Source organism: Strix aluco, chromosome 8 (genome assembly GCF_031877795.1).
Source record: "Strix aluco isolate bStrAlu1 chromosome 8, bStrAlu1.hap1, whole genome shotgun sequence".
Taxonomy (NCBI): domain Eukaryota; kingdom Metazoa; phylum Chordata; class Aves; order Strigiformes; family Strigidae; genus Strix; species Strix aluco.
Window position 1 is genome coordinate 31,972,673 of NC_133938.1, and position 13,568 is coordinate 31,986,240.

The 13,568-nt window shown below is 56.7% G+C and overlaps 1 protein-coding gene across 1 annotated transcript in view; it reads left to right on the forward strand.

The window, feature by feature from the left end:
• Positions 1-248: 248 nt before the first annotated feature.
• TNR (tenascin R) overlaps positions 249-13,568 on the forward strand; it is an 81,645-nt gene continuing 68,325 nt past the window's right edge. The window contains exon 1 of the mRNA XM_074833031.1: positions 249-541. The gene's annotated coding sequence lies outside the window, so the exon portion shown is untranslated. The remainder of the gene's footprint in view (positions 542-13,568) is intronic.

Genomic DNA, 13,568 nt, shown 5'->3' on the forward strand with positions numbered 1-13,568 from the left:
TCGGGGCCCGACGCCCGGCGGCGGGCGGTGCGTGGCCGTGGCCGTGGCCGTGGCCGTGGTGGGGCGCGGGGGGGGCCCCGCGGGCAGCCCGTGGGCGGCGGGGCGGGCCGGGGGGGCGGTGGGAGGCGATGCGGCGGTGCCGCGTGGGTTTGCGGGTGGGATTTTCCTCCCGCCTCTGCCCACTAGGTGGCTGCGTGCGGGGAGAGCCCGGAGCGGGGAGCGGCGGGCGGAGAGGGGAGAGCGAGGGGAAAAAAAATAAAAAAGCAAGGGGAGAGGAAAAAAAAAAAAAAAAAAAAAAAAAAAAACCAAAACCCACCGAGCTGCTGAAATTTAAGCCGGGGAGGGAGCGGCAGCGAGGCAGTCCCGGGGCCGCTCCTCGCCGCCGCAGCAGCCAGCGGGGCTGCCGGCGCCAGGCAGGGCGCCAGGCCGAGCCCGGGGACCCCGCCGGAGCGGGGCCGCCCCCCTTCCTGCCCCTTCCCCCCTTCCCTCCCTCCCGGCGGCGGCGGCGGCAGGAGGCGCCGGCCCGGCCCGGCCCGGCCCGGTGAGTGTCCTCAGCACCGCGGACAGCTCCTGCTCCGCGCCCCGCGCTCCGGCTCCGCGTTCCGCGCTCCGCGTTCCGCGCTCCGAGCTCCGCGCTCCGGGGCTCCGCGCTCCGCGTTCCGCGCTCCGGGGCTCCGCGCTCCGCGCTCCGGGGCTCCGCGCTCCGGGGCTCCGCGTTCCGCGCTCCGCGTTCCGAGCTCCGCGCTCCGCGCTTCGGCTCCGCGCCCCGCGCTCCGCTTCTCCGCCCCTCCGGGCTCCGCTGCTCCGCGGGTGGCCGCGCTCCGCTTCCCCGCGCATCCCCGCGCCGCGGGCGGCCGCGCCCCGGCCCCCGGCCGTCTGCGCTCTGTGTGCTTGTGCGTGTGTGTCCCCCCCCCGCCACCGGGCAGCGAGGCGCGGAGTTGGGCGCGGAGGGAAGCGGCTGAGGGAAGGGACCCGCGGTTCCGCCGCCGCGGTGCGGCGTCTCCCCGGCCCGGCCGCGGGGGGCTGTGCAGGGGAAGCGGGGGTGGGTTGTTGGGTGGTTTTTTTTTGGAGGGGGGGTTGGGGAAGAAAAGGCTGCCCGCACTTTCTGCAAGTTGCTTTTGTTGCTGGAATGAGGTTAAAGAAATTTGGCTCTTGGCACCTGCGTCATACGGCGAGAGGAGACAGTTCGGGGCGGGGAGGCGGTTTCTTGCTGCATACTGGCAGGCAGTGCTGGGGGGGCCTCATTCGCACCCTCTCCCCATCTCGCCTTCTCACCCCGTCCCCTCCCTCCTGCTGCCCACGGCTCCCCTCAGCCAAGGGCTGGGCACAGCCCCGCTCCCCGCAGCAGCATCCATCCTACCCCCAGCCGGGGTGGAAACCACCCTGCGCAGCCTTCTGCCTCCCGCACCCGCGGATGCTGCTGGCGGACACCCGGGCTCCCTCCTGAGCCTTAACCCCAGCTTTCTGCTTCACCAAAGTTTGAATGTGAAGGTTGCCTCCTCTCCTGCCTGCTCGGGAATACCTGAGCGACGGTGCCTTGCTCTAGGCGAGCTGACCCCTGGAAGGGGCCGGCTGAGAGCTTTGGGCTGAAAGATGCTCCCTGAGCCTGCGCTGAGCTGCGACTTGCAAAGCCAGGGAGCGGAGCGCTCGTCTGGCCAGGGCACGGCGGAGCGGAGGGTTGGCCGAGCAGCTGGAGGAAGGGGCGGCGAGGGTGCTTCCGAGGCACACGTTAATTAGGCATGCTTCGTTAGCAGTTACCTGTTACGGCTTCTGGCAGGATCCATCTGTCCGGAGAGGAGGAGGAGGATGCGCCCGGTGTGGGGATGCTTCCTGGAGAGGCGAGGGGTTCACCAGGGCGCTGCGGAGCCTGGGGGAAAGAAGCATCCCAGTATCCTGCCCTCCTGGCTGGAAATGGGGATCGCCTCGCTGCTGTAAGCTCTCCTCTCCCTGTGTCGGCTGAGACATCCTCTCTTGCGGTGGCGTTGGGGTCTCAAGGAAGGGCCAGATTTGGGGGTCGCTTTCTGCCAGCCACATGACTGCCCCCCCGCATTGCACCCCTGTGGGACATGTGTCTGCGGGCAGGGAAACTGCGGTGTGGGGAACGGGCAGGAGGAGGAGGCCGGGCAGGCAGGCAGAGGGGTCACAGGAGGGTTTTCCTGACCCTTTTATGAGCTTGGCTGTTTATGTGACTGTCAGGTCCATGCTCACAGCAATGGGCTGCGAACCCCCAGGATGGGGTGCCGGACAGGCAGGGTCTGTGGGGGAGAGGGGCCGCAGAGCATCGCCGGCCCCACCAGCCTGCCAGAGGGAGCAGGTGCCCCCCAGGGTACTTGTGCAGCAAGAGGTGGTGACTCCTCCAGGGCTGGGGCTTTTACTGGGGCCACAGGGCAGAGCTGGACCCGGGGTGGTATGGATCCATATGTAGATCCATACTGCCAGGACTGGAAGGTACAGTGCTGGTTGCCAGAGCTCATCATGCTGGTGCTGGGGGCCGGGGCGGGGGGGGGGGGGGGGGGGGGGGGGGGGGGGGGGGATTTGGCTGTAACTCCTGGCACAACAAGGCTGAGGAGAAGGTCTGTTCTGAGTCGAGGTTGGGGTTTCCTCTGGGCTCAGCTCCTGGCGAGCAGAGGTGGCTCTGCGGGCAGGACCAGGCTGGGCTCCCCCTGTCTGCGGGGCTGCCTGTGGGGTACAGAGGGGCTCAAAACAGCCCCCTGGAGATCACCCCACCCTGCTCTGCACCCCAAACCTGCTCAGAGAGACTCAGCAAGTGGCTTTGAGCATCAGTAAGGTGAGGACAGAAGGCTGCGGGGATAGTTTGTCACCGCATGGTAGCAGCCATGGGGAATACACACGGATCTCTTGCTGCTCCCCTGATGCTGATGCTCCAGACTCCCCAGTCCCCCCTAGAGTAGCTCAGGGACCATGTCAGGAGGCAGAAATAATTCCTAGGGGATCCCTTCCTGGACACAGCCACAGTTTTGGCAGCCAACAACTTCATCTGGAGCTCTGGGTGGGGGGGACAGGCACCCAAACCTGCTGGGCTGGGGTAGGGTGGGGGCTGTGGCTCCTGCCCCAGGTGTAGGGTGTCTATGGGGCTTCCAGCTCTCTCCCTGCTCCCATTCATCTTGCCAGAGTGCATAGCAAATGCAATAAACACTGAGAAAAATGCTAATTAGTGAGTACAAGTGTGCAGGGTGTAAAGTAGATGTTTAACCATATTATATAAACAAACATAAAGGAGTCATAAATTAGGCAGGGGAAGAAGTCGATCCATTGATGGAACTGCCCAAGCAGAAGAGATAAAGGCAGTGCGAAGCGGCTGAGGGATGGGGACACGACGCAGCCGTTGCCTGTAATCCTCTCTCCTTTTAATTGTGCCTGTAATGAGAAACGAAATGTCAATGTTGTTAGATGTTGCTTCTCCCCGTAGGATGGTCCCAGACAGGGGAGCAGCATCCTATGGCCAGGCCAGGGTGAAAATCCCAGTGAGGGCAAAGCCTGGGACCTCTTGAATCCTCCCAGCTCTCCAGAACTGGTCTCTAACCATGCCCAGTTTGCTGGCTGGAGTTACTGGGAGGTGGCTGCTAAATTTGATGGCATTAAGTGCTTGAAGCTCCAAGTCTCTATGGGACCTGCTCCATGGTTAGTTCCCAGTCTCCCCTAACCCACATCACTGCTCTCAGCCTGGTGTCATCCTCCCTGTGCAAGAAATAAAATAAGGAAATAAGAAGGGATAAGGACAGGGAACTAAAAATAAAATAGAAAATATGGGGCAGGTTTGGTCCGTCCCTTGGTCTGAAAAGGATTTTCCCCCCCTAGCGCTCTCTCACATGTCTCACAAGGCAGGTTGAGCCTTCCCTACTGATGCGCCTGAAACAAATCCCGGGGTGCCCAGCACCATTTCAGCTGACATTTAGTTAAAGATTGTCCCCATCGGCTGCCTCCACTCCCACAGCCCTTGAGGGGAGCTGCTTCAACTAGGTTTCATGGGGATTGAAAGAGCCTCTCCCCTCCATCCCTCCCCGCTATTTCCTGGCTGAAGGAGGGGGTCGGAGCATGGGTGAGCGAGCCCCTTCCCACTGGGGCAGCAGCATCCCTGCACTAATTAATTGATGATGGTATTCCCTGAAATAGCCCCGAAGTTTGGAGTAGTTGGACAGATCCAGCCCAGGGACAGGCAGCTGGAGCTGGCAGCTGGCTCGGTGCTGCCTGTTGAGACATCCCGTCCACACCCACCTCTTGGCCTCCAGACCTGCTCGGGGAGTTTTCCGACTGAATTAATACTCAAAGGAACATCCTTCCTCGCCAAAATCTCAGCACCAAACCTCCCACCCACGGGCTGCCATGGAGTGCTGGGAGCCCCTCTCCTCCTGTGCCTTCCAGTCTCCCCAGCTTGTCATCCTCATCTCGGAGCTTGAATTTATTTTCCCTTTATAATTACCTATCACAATCTCTTCCAGCAGCTCCTTGATGAGCTCCAGGTAATTGTTTGGTTCTTTTTTTCCCCTTCTGTTTTCCTTGATGCTTTGCAATGTCAGAGCCTTGTATTTCCATAAGCCGGCACGTTTCTTCCCGGTAAAGCATCCGCAGGGCAGCAGCACTGACAAGGTACAGGCAGCAAAGCCAGCAGCTGCCTTGCTTATGTCTCCCGGCTTCAACCAGCTGCCTTCAGTAAAACACAACTCTTTTAATAAGCCAGCACGTAAGCATTCAAGTTGGCAAAGGTTGAGAAAACACGGGGCGGGTGGAAGTGTCATGGCTGCGGGATGTCACACGTCCCCTCCCCTCCTCCCCATACTGGGGACCCTCATGGGTGTGGTTTTGATAACCCATGGCGGGTTGCTGCCAGATTTGCTGGTGGGGTGGAAATCCCAGGGACACTAAAGCCTCCCTCCATGCTCCCTGGGGTGTCTGGGGGTAGGAAGGGGTCTGGGTCTCCCCAAAACCCCCAACAAAAAGGACAGCAGAGGCGGTATGGGCTCGCTGAGGTCCTGGTCTCTGGAGATCTGGTGAGCACAGATCTTCATCTGAACATTTTTCACCTAAAAGCTCTTGGGTTTTGGGGGCAGCATGTCCCAGGACAAACTAGGACCCAACCCAGCTACCACCTACTGCCTTCTCCCTGCCCCTCTCTCAACTTTTTTCCTAAATAAGGGCTTTTTAGCAGGCATTCTGCTCCCCATCTCTTTTCCCAGAGCAGGCAGATCCCCAGTGCTTGTCTTCGACAGCCAGCCACCATGGGAGGACGAGATTGGAAGCCTCCTTCTAGTCATGTGGGTCATTGTTAGAGGAATTATTCAGGGGTATTTAACTGGTATCTGGTGGGTGTGGGATGTTGCCAACCCACCTCACTTCCCTTGGCCCAGCCAGAGCTCCTTCTCCTTTTGGAGGAGATCTCAAAATCACCCACATTTTGGGGAAATGAAGTGCATGTAGCTACTACAAGTGTAGAAAAGTCTTTAGGTAATGACTGTCCTCCAGGAGAGGGGTCTGGCAGAGGTGAAGGGTTGTCTCTCTCCTTCCCCTCTGCTCATGAGAGACATCATGGGAGGGAGAAATTATTTCAGCTTTCTGTCCTTCATTCCCAGGGCAGCTCCCTCTTCTTCCTCTCACTCTTTTGGGGAGAAGATCCTGCTTGGGGTCATGCAGGGCTGGGGCTGTGGATGCAGCTGGAGAGGTGCCTGGGGAGCGGAGAAGCTCCAGCGGGTGCTGGGTCTCCCATCCCCAGTGCAAATATCCACCCTGGAAGAAGGAAAACACCCTTAACTCTGCCCACCTGGCACTGCTTTCTGTTTCAGAGCCCTCCATCAAGGGATGCGAGGCAATGTCCCAGGCAAAAGCTGCTCCATTTGCATTAGCTGGAGCACATGGCTGGCTGGAGTAATTACTCTTCCTTGGCCCGGCTGCCTGGGATTTGAAAATTGATTGCCGAGTCGATACTGATGCGTTTGGATCATGCTGGGCTGCCCGTGGGCACAGGCAGGCGCTCAGGGACGGCTGCCCCCACCAACAGGCGACATGGGGAAAGGCTGGGCTTTGGCTTTCCAAGCTCATCGCTAGCAGGGGAGGTGACCCCTGAGCCCTGCCTGCGCCGAGCCCTGCCTGCGCCGAGCCCTGCCTATACTGTGCTGGAGTGGGGCGGTGGGGGCAGGACGGGCGAGCAAACAGCAGGAGCAGAGCATGCCCTGGGTCACGCAGCCCCTCATGGTCCCCACCCTTGGGGCTCAAATCCCACCACTGCAGTCCTAGAACATCATCTCCAACAGGGAAATGTTTCCTGGAGAAGCTCTCGAGCCGTTTCCTCGCTGGCTTCCTTCGTTTCAGCTGGAATCGTGTTAGTCAGCAGAAATCGCTGAAAACGTGGATTCCTAAAGTGCGTTTTTTATTTTCCTTATTTTTCTGGTGGATGAGTCCTCTACTCCCTGCAGGCTTCTGCAGCCTCTCCTTGCCAAGCACTGTGGCCAGGAATAGGTCCTGTCGATGGAGCACACCCTAAATAACATGGGGGACAAGCAGGGAGCTCCACCGGGGGCGATTTCAGCTGCGGGCGGCCAAGCTCACGCTGCAGACAGATCAGCATCCCTGGGGTGAGAGCACGGCCGGTAATTAAAACACAGATTGATTTGGTTCGATCTGGTTGTTGTCCCTTGGGGGGGAAAGGGGGCTCCCCAAGGGGACACACTGGCACTAATGGGACCCGACGTTTCTCGGGGAGGGTCGGAGCCCTGCCTGTCTCTGCCTGCGGCCACAGTGCAGGGTTCGACCCCTCCTCGCGCCACACTCACGTGCGTGTGTTTTTATGTTTTTAGAAGGGATGCTTATACTTGCATGGAGACTTAAAAGAAAATCCCTCTGCAAAGCATCAGCATTAAACTTATCTTTAATTACACAGTTAATTTATTATGTAGCACTAGTAACAAAGTAAACTGGGCAAACAGCTCTGAGATAGCACGCTGAGAATTGCCTCATTTAGTAAATAATTTTAACTTAAGTAATTATTTCCTGCAAGGGGGATGATGCAGGAGCACCCTGGGGGACTCTTCACTCCGGGCTGCAGGAGGGATGAACCCTCCATGTAATTCCTCACTAATTACTCGATGCTGTCGTCGCCTCCTCCCCACCTCTGGCTGATGTGCACCCATCGTCCCGTGCACCCCAGGACGACCGACAGGGTCCCAGTGGGTGCTTTCAGTGGTGCCCGTGGGTGCCGCCCGCCCCAGGCTGGCAGCATCCCTGGGCAGAGGGTGGTTGGTTTTCCTTTGGGTTGAGTTGGTTGCTTTTCCTCCTGAATTTTAACTCATCCACTTGTCGTTTTGCTAAAGCATCATCTCCTTTCACTAGCCTTGCATAACGAAGACTAATTGCAGTGGGACACTGATTAACGTGCAGGGAACTTCCCCACTGGGCAGGAGGGAGTGGGCTATGGCCGAGCTGGAGGCAGACGATGTTACCAACATCACTGGTAGCCAGCACTCGTGGCTCTGCTGCCTGCATCCCGAGGTCCTCCAGCTGCCCTGTTTTCAGGAGGAAACATGGTTTATACGGAGCTGCTTCATTTCTGTTTTCTCCCCTCGTCATCCTCTCCAGCTCATCCTGCTTCCCCCTCCTCCCCTGGCTCTGTCCCTGTCCCCCCCATCCCTCTTCAGCTTCGCCCACACGCTCTTCCCCACTCCGGCCTTTTGTTTCCCCCTGGGGCTTCATTTAAAAGCGCTATTGATGCCGTTGGGCGCTAATATGAAGAGAGTCTCTCTCCGGCTGCCCGCCGCAGATGGGGACCTCGGCTCAATCCACGTCCTGTTCTCCACTGGGGAATAACAATGAACTCCAGCGCCGCGGAGAGACGGAGAAAGAGCAGCTCTGTGCTCTGGGAGACAGCCCTGTCCCCGGGGCCAAAATAACTCCACTTGTTTTATTTATCAACTCCGGGGGGACGGGGAGTGAGTGGCATACAGATGTTGCCACAGCTGGCTCTGCCGGCCCGACGTGCCTGGGACCAAGCCCTGCAGTGGGGTCCTCTGTGGAGGGGGGATGCTCTGGGGTGTCTGGGTCTCAACATCCCATCCAGAGCTGGAAAACCAGCTGGGGGGTGTTTTAAAACAAAAAGCAAGATTTGGGCTATGGAGATTTCTACGGCCGAGCCCCAGGCAGCCTTCAGCTGGCAGCATCTGACCTGACATGAATTTCCACCCTGCCCCAGGCTGGGACCCCAGTGATGCTCGTACAGAGTCTGAGACAGCTCAGCATTTACCCAGCGGCTCCGGCGCTTACAAAACAGAGGAGGAAAGTCCTTCTTCATCATTTATGCACACACACAAAATGAAATGAAGGGTGATAGCAACTGAGCTGATTTTCCCCATCCCCTGCTCCCTCCCTGCCGTTGCCCCCCCGCATGCAGGCTTCCTCCCTCCCGCTCCTCTCTTCCTGCGCTCCCACGAGTGAATTGGATTAGTCACCTTCTTAATTAACTGTGCCGGTGTGAGCTCTATTAGGTATTAAATGTTTGTCACAATCCAATTAAAAAAAATCCATCCCAGCAGGGCAGGGTTTCGGAGGCGCCAGGGGTTTGCAGCCCTCACACCGGGGGCTCGGAGGCATGAAGCTGCGTGGGACTGGGGGGGGCTGGTGGGATGTAAACCCCCCTCAGTTCCTGGATACCCCAGGGGCTTGTTTTGCCTTTGAGAAAGGTCATCCTCACCCTCTCAGCAAGGGGTGGACCCAGGGCTGGTGCCCCAAGGACAAGCAGGGATGTCCCTCCCAGCACCTCCCTGAGCCAACATGGGTTGAAAATTGGAATGGAATTGGGTGAAAATCCCCAGTGGAGCTGTGGTACACGAGCTCTGACCAACAGCAGGGTGCCGAGCCAGGGTAAGCCCAGCCTTTTGCGGGGGTTGAGGGCTGTGTTGTTAATGTGCAGGCTGGATGCTGTCGGGAGGGAGATGGCATCAGCATCTTCAGCATCGAAGGCAGCTTTTGTTTTGAATGAACGCCCACACCGGGGATGAATGAGGTGTCGCTTCTGCTTTAAAATCAACCCAGCTCCTAAGGACAGGCAGGGTGCATCCTCCTGCAGCCCCCCACAGGGTCCAGCCCCCTCTCTGGGGCACGTGCCCCACAGAAGTCCCAGGCTCTCCACCCCATCAGGTGCCTTCGTCACTGCTCAGCTTTTTTATCTTTTTCTCAGTCGTCTAGACCATTTCTGATCCATAACAAACTTTCACCTCTCATCTTAGTTCCCTTAATAGCCTCTGCAGAAGGACTTTATTAAAGCCGTGTGGAAACTCTGAATTCATTACAGCTCCTTATGCTCCGCCACACAGCGCTTTGCTGGCTCCCTCAGGTCAGGGCTCCTGTAGTTTACAGGGGCCGTACAAAGCACTTGGGCTGTTTTCTTCCTAGCCCAAATTATTATTTATCATTTTTATGCATTTATTAATTATTTATTATTTAGTATTACAATTTATTATTTATTATGTCTTTATTATTATAATTTAATTTGCTTTCTCCCCACACCAAATGGCAAGGCTCACAGCATCATTCTGTGTATGTTTTGCTGTAGAGGAGGTGAACCACTCACCGGACAGGTGGGTGAAGCATCGTTTTGCATAGTAGGTTACATGTCAGTTGGTATTTTTAGTCTTCAAAAAAACTCTCGAGTGAACCCTGCAGGTACCCGGGGAGTCTCGGTGGGTACCCACAACCACACATCGCGCCCTTGAGGTCCCACAGCAGCTGATGCAGTCCAGGAGGTGACACCCCAATGGGGAGCATCTCGTTGGCAGCAGAGGCAGAAAGCTTAATCTCTTTAAATTTCTCTTTATCGATTGTGGCTTTACAGCTAAATCACTCGCTGTAGCGATGCATGAGCCTCCCCATTGCAAGTGCATTAGTGGCCTGTGGGACTCCAGCCACTGCGTGGTGCTGCCCCATGGTGCCTCGCCTGCCATCCCATCCACGGGGCTCGGCAGAGGAGCTCTGGCAGCACACGAGCATCCCTGATTTCAACATTAAATGGGAATGTTTGGGCAAGCCCAGGGAAGAGGAGTGGGATGTGATGGTGTGCAGGTGCCGATGCACTGGGGCGCTTGCCTGGGGAAGCAGCTGGAGGCGGTTTATCACCCATGGGTGCAACACCAAAGGGGTCAGTCCTGCAGGCCCTCTCAGTCTCCCAGGTGGATTTATAGCTGCATTATGTCATGTATCTGCTTCAGGTGTCATATCTTACATCCCGTAACTGCAGGAGGGGGTCCCTCCTGCCTCCACTCTAAGTGGGTCCCCAAAACACATTCTCCTCACCAGAATGGAGGGCTGGGTGCAGGATAAGAGGGATCTTGAGGTGTTATCGATCCCTAGAGCAAAGAATCTGCTGTTCTGGAGGATTTTTCTTTCTAGCAATCAATGGAAATGTGTTTATCAGGAAACCGTGTTTGACCTGGACAAGTGTTTTACTGATGTAAACAAAGCTGGCGAGAGGGACAGAGGGAGGAGAGATAAGGAAGGTTGGGAGAGGAGAGGCAGCCACGGAAAGGACCAGGAGGGAGGAGAGGAGATGAAAGGGGCAGAAATAAGGAGGGATCCAGCCCTTCCCTGCCCAAGCTACCAGAGAGCAGAAATAGGGGCACGGACCCACCCCAAGCTTTGCACAGACCCCCATTAGTGGTGGGCCGGGGATGCCAGGCACTGCAGACAGGGGGTCATCGCTGCCTGCCCTGGTGGGATGTCTCCAGCTGGTCCAGGCAACTCCTTGGGGAGCAGAAAGCAACTGGTTTCCTTAAATTAGCAGGTGTGCAGGCAGGGGAAGGAGCAAGGAGGGCAGGTTTCCATGGAAATGAGAGCTGGCAGGAGAGGTGGCGAAGGCAGAACAGGCAGCAGTGAGCCCTGGCAGGGGTGATGCTCTGCCCGCCTGCCCTTTGCTGCCCAAGGGAGGGCTTCTCTCTGTAGTTTTACGGTATTAATTGGAGCAAAAATTAATCTCTTTGTGATGGAGATGTGCTTATGCCTGATGCTTTAGTAACGGTCTTTTCTTCTTCCTCCGTAACATCATCTATGCTATAAGATCCTCAGGAAAGACAAGAAGCAAATGCCCAGCCATGAAATGTTGGCTTGGGGAGTGAGAGTAGGCAGCGGGTTTAGAAAAAAGAGCAGTTTCAAATGTCAGGGGAATTTGTGTGATGAGGATGCGGTTAGCGGAGGGCGGCCAGGCCAGTGGGTTAATGTGCCTAGCCTTTGCAAAATGAACCGGGGGACATTTAATGACTGTAAATAGTGAGGGCTTAGGTTTTACATCTGGTCTTTAAAATACCTGTTAAATCCCAGGTGAACTCTCACTCAGCCTCTGTCCATATTTTGGCTCCTGGGTAGGAGTAGTGCTTTTGGTCCTGCCCTTGCACATCCCCTTTGAGTCCCAGCGTAACCAGAGGAGAAATCTGCATACGGGATCCCGTGAAGCTGGTGGCAGAACTTGATCCAGGCAGGAAAAATTGATTTCTAACATCACTGGGGCATTGCGCACATGAGTCCTGTGCAAGCAGCAGGATGAGCATCCCGATGAACATCACTTGGGACCTGGGGAAGGCATGTGTCTCCCTTTAGCTGGGAGCAAACTTCTCCTCTGCCCCAGGCCAGATAAAGCAGAGCAGAGATGGAGCTGCTAGTGCTGTAGAGAAGAATAAGGCATTATCTTCATTTTAGAATCAGCTGGAGGAGGGGATGTGTGCGCCATCTCTGCATCCTGCACATATGCATGCTGCTGGCAGGCTCACTCGTACCCTGGTCCTGTGCACCCGGGCTGGGTGCGGGGGGAATTGAGGAGCCCATTCAGCAGTCCATGCGTGACAATCCTTCCATGTGCAAGCCCTGGCCCAGCACCAGTGAAATGCACTTCTCCCAGATTCAGCGGGATTTGAGGCAGGGTGGGGATGCCACCACCACATGCAGTCAGGGCCCATGCTGCAGAGCTGTGGAGGACCTGCCCTTCTCTCCCAGAGCTGGTCCTCATCCCCCAGCGCTGATTTGAAGACATCCGGCCCCATGTGGACCCCCAAATTCCACCATCCCAGAGAAGGGGCCAACCACACCACCAGTGGGACAGGCAGAAGGACCCCCCAAACCATGCCCAGATGGTGTCGGCACAGATATTTCTCCTCTGCTCTGGCATACGGCCTGCAGCAGCCTGACTGCTGACAGCTTTTTAATAAGCTGCTGCCTGATGTGAGGCCACTGAGCACAGCAGGTTGCCACTGGTGGCTTTTATTTCCAACCCCAGAACGAATTTGGGTTCCACCACACCTGGTGCTGTCTGCACCTCTCATCGCATTGGGGAGCATGGTCCACCCCACCCACACGGTGGGACAGTCCTCCATTGGATGGGACAAGGCAGGAGGGACCCCAAATTGGGTCCCAGAGGCAGAGGGAGCTGGGGTGGGTGGCACACCCCTCTGTCCGTATCTGGGCTGCCTGCTCCTGCTGCCTGCTCCTGCTGGGAGGATGTGTGTGGGGGACCTACAGAGACTGCTGAGATCCAGTCCAGCCTGAGCTCCCTTCCTCCTAAAATAAGTGTATTTGGGGAATACCCCACTGCAGAAACCAGTGGGATTCATCATTTACCCAATCAGTGCCAATGCTTGGGGTTGTATTAAACAGGACACCAAGGGAATTAGAACGGATCTAATTCTTAGGGGTATAAATTGAACCATTAACCGATGTCAAGCTGGGGATGCTTTCTTCAAACTTATTTTCACTTACAAGTACTTTTTGCACATGAACCTCCACGCCTCTCTACCTAAACTGGGGAAAATCTCACCTTTGCTTCTAGGGAACAGTTCTGGCTGCTGGCTGCAGCCACACCAATTTGCCAGTGTGCCTGGCCCCAGCGTGGCAGCCTCCCGCCCATGGCCATAAATCACCCTCCTGGAGGGAAACTGACCCCCGGCAATTAGTATTTGCCTCACGCCCCGATGCACCAGGGGCTTTATCCCCTCTAAGCTTTTATCTTCTCTTGTTATCCCCTTTGGTGTCTAATCCTCCCTCAAATCCCACTAAGCCGCTGACGTGGCTGTGCCCAGACCCTGACAGCCATCCAGGGATAATTCCTGCATCCGAGGGTGGGATGCTTTGGGATGCTCCAGACCAAAACCAGAGCAGACTCAGGAGGGAGCACCAGCCATCCTCAACAAGCTAAATATTTAATTGGAGTGAAAAATCAGCTTTTTTTTTGGGGGGGGGGGTCCTCCCAAATCCTCCATACAGCTAGAGAATTGTATTCCCTGCTGCTTGACCTTGGTAAAAGCACTCTCTCCAAATGAGATCAGAGGTGCAAATGCGGTTAATTGCTGGCACGGGCTCCACTCCCGAGTTGCAGGGATCCCTAGGGCTCGGTGGGTGATGGCACATGGGACACCCCAATTATGAGGCCAGTGCTGGGTTGTCCCTAGCAAGGGAGCTTCTTGCCTTGCTCCAGGGCTTTGCAGAAGGCAAAGCTCTCAGCTCTTTGCTCTCCCCCAGAGCTGCAGCTGCCCCAGCCCAGGGCTCAGACTGACAGAGGTGTTATAAATTCATAACACCTGTGGGTG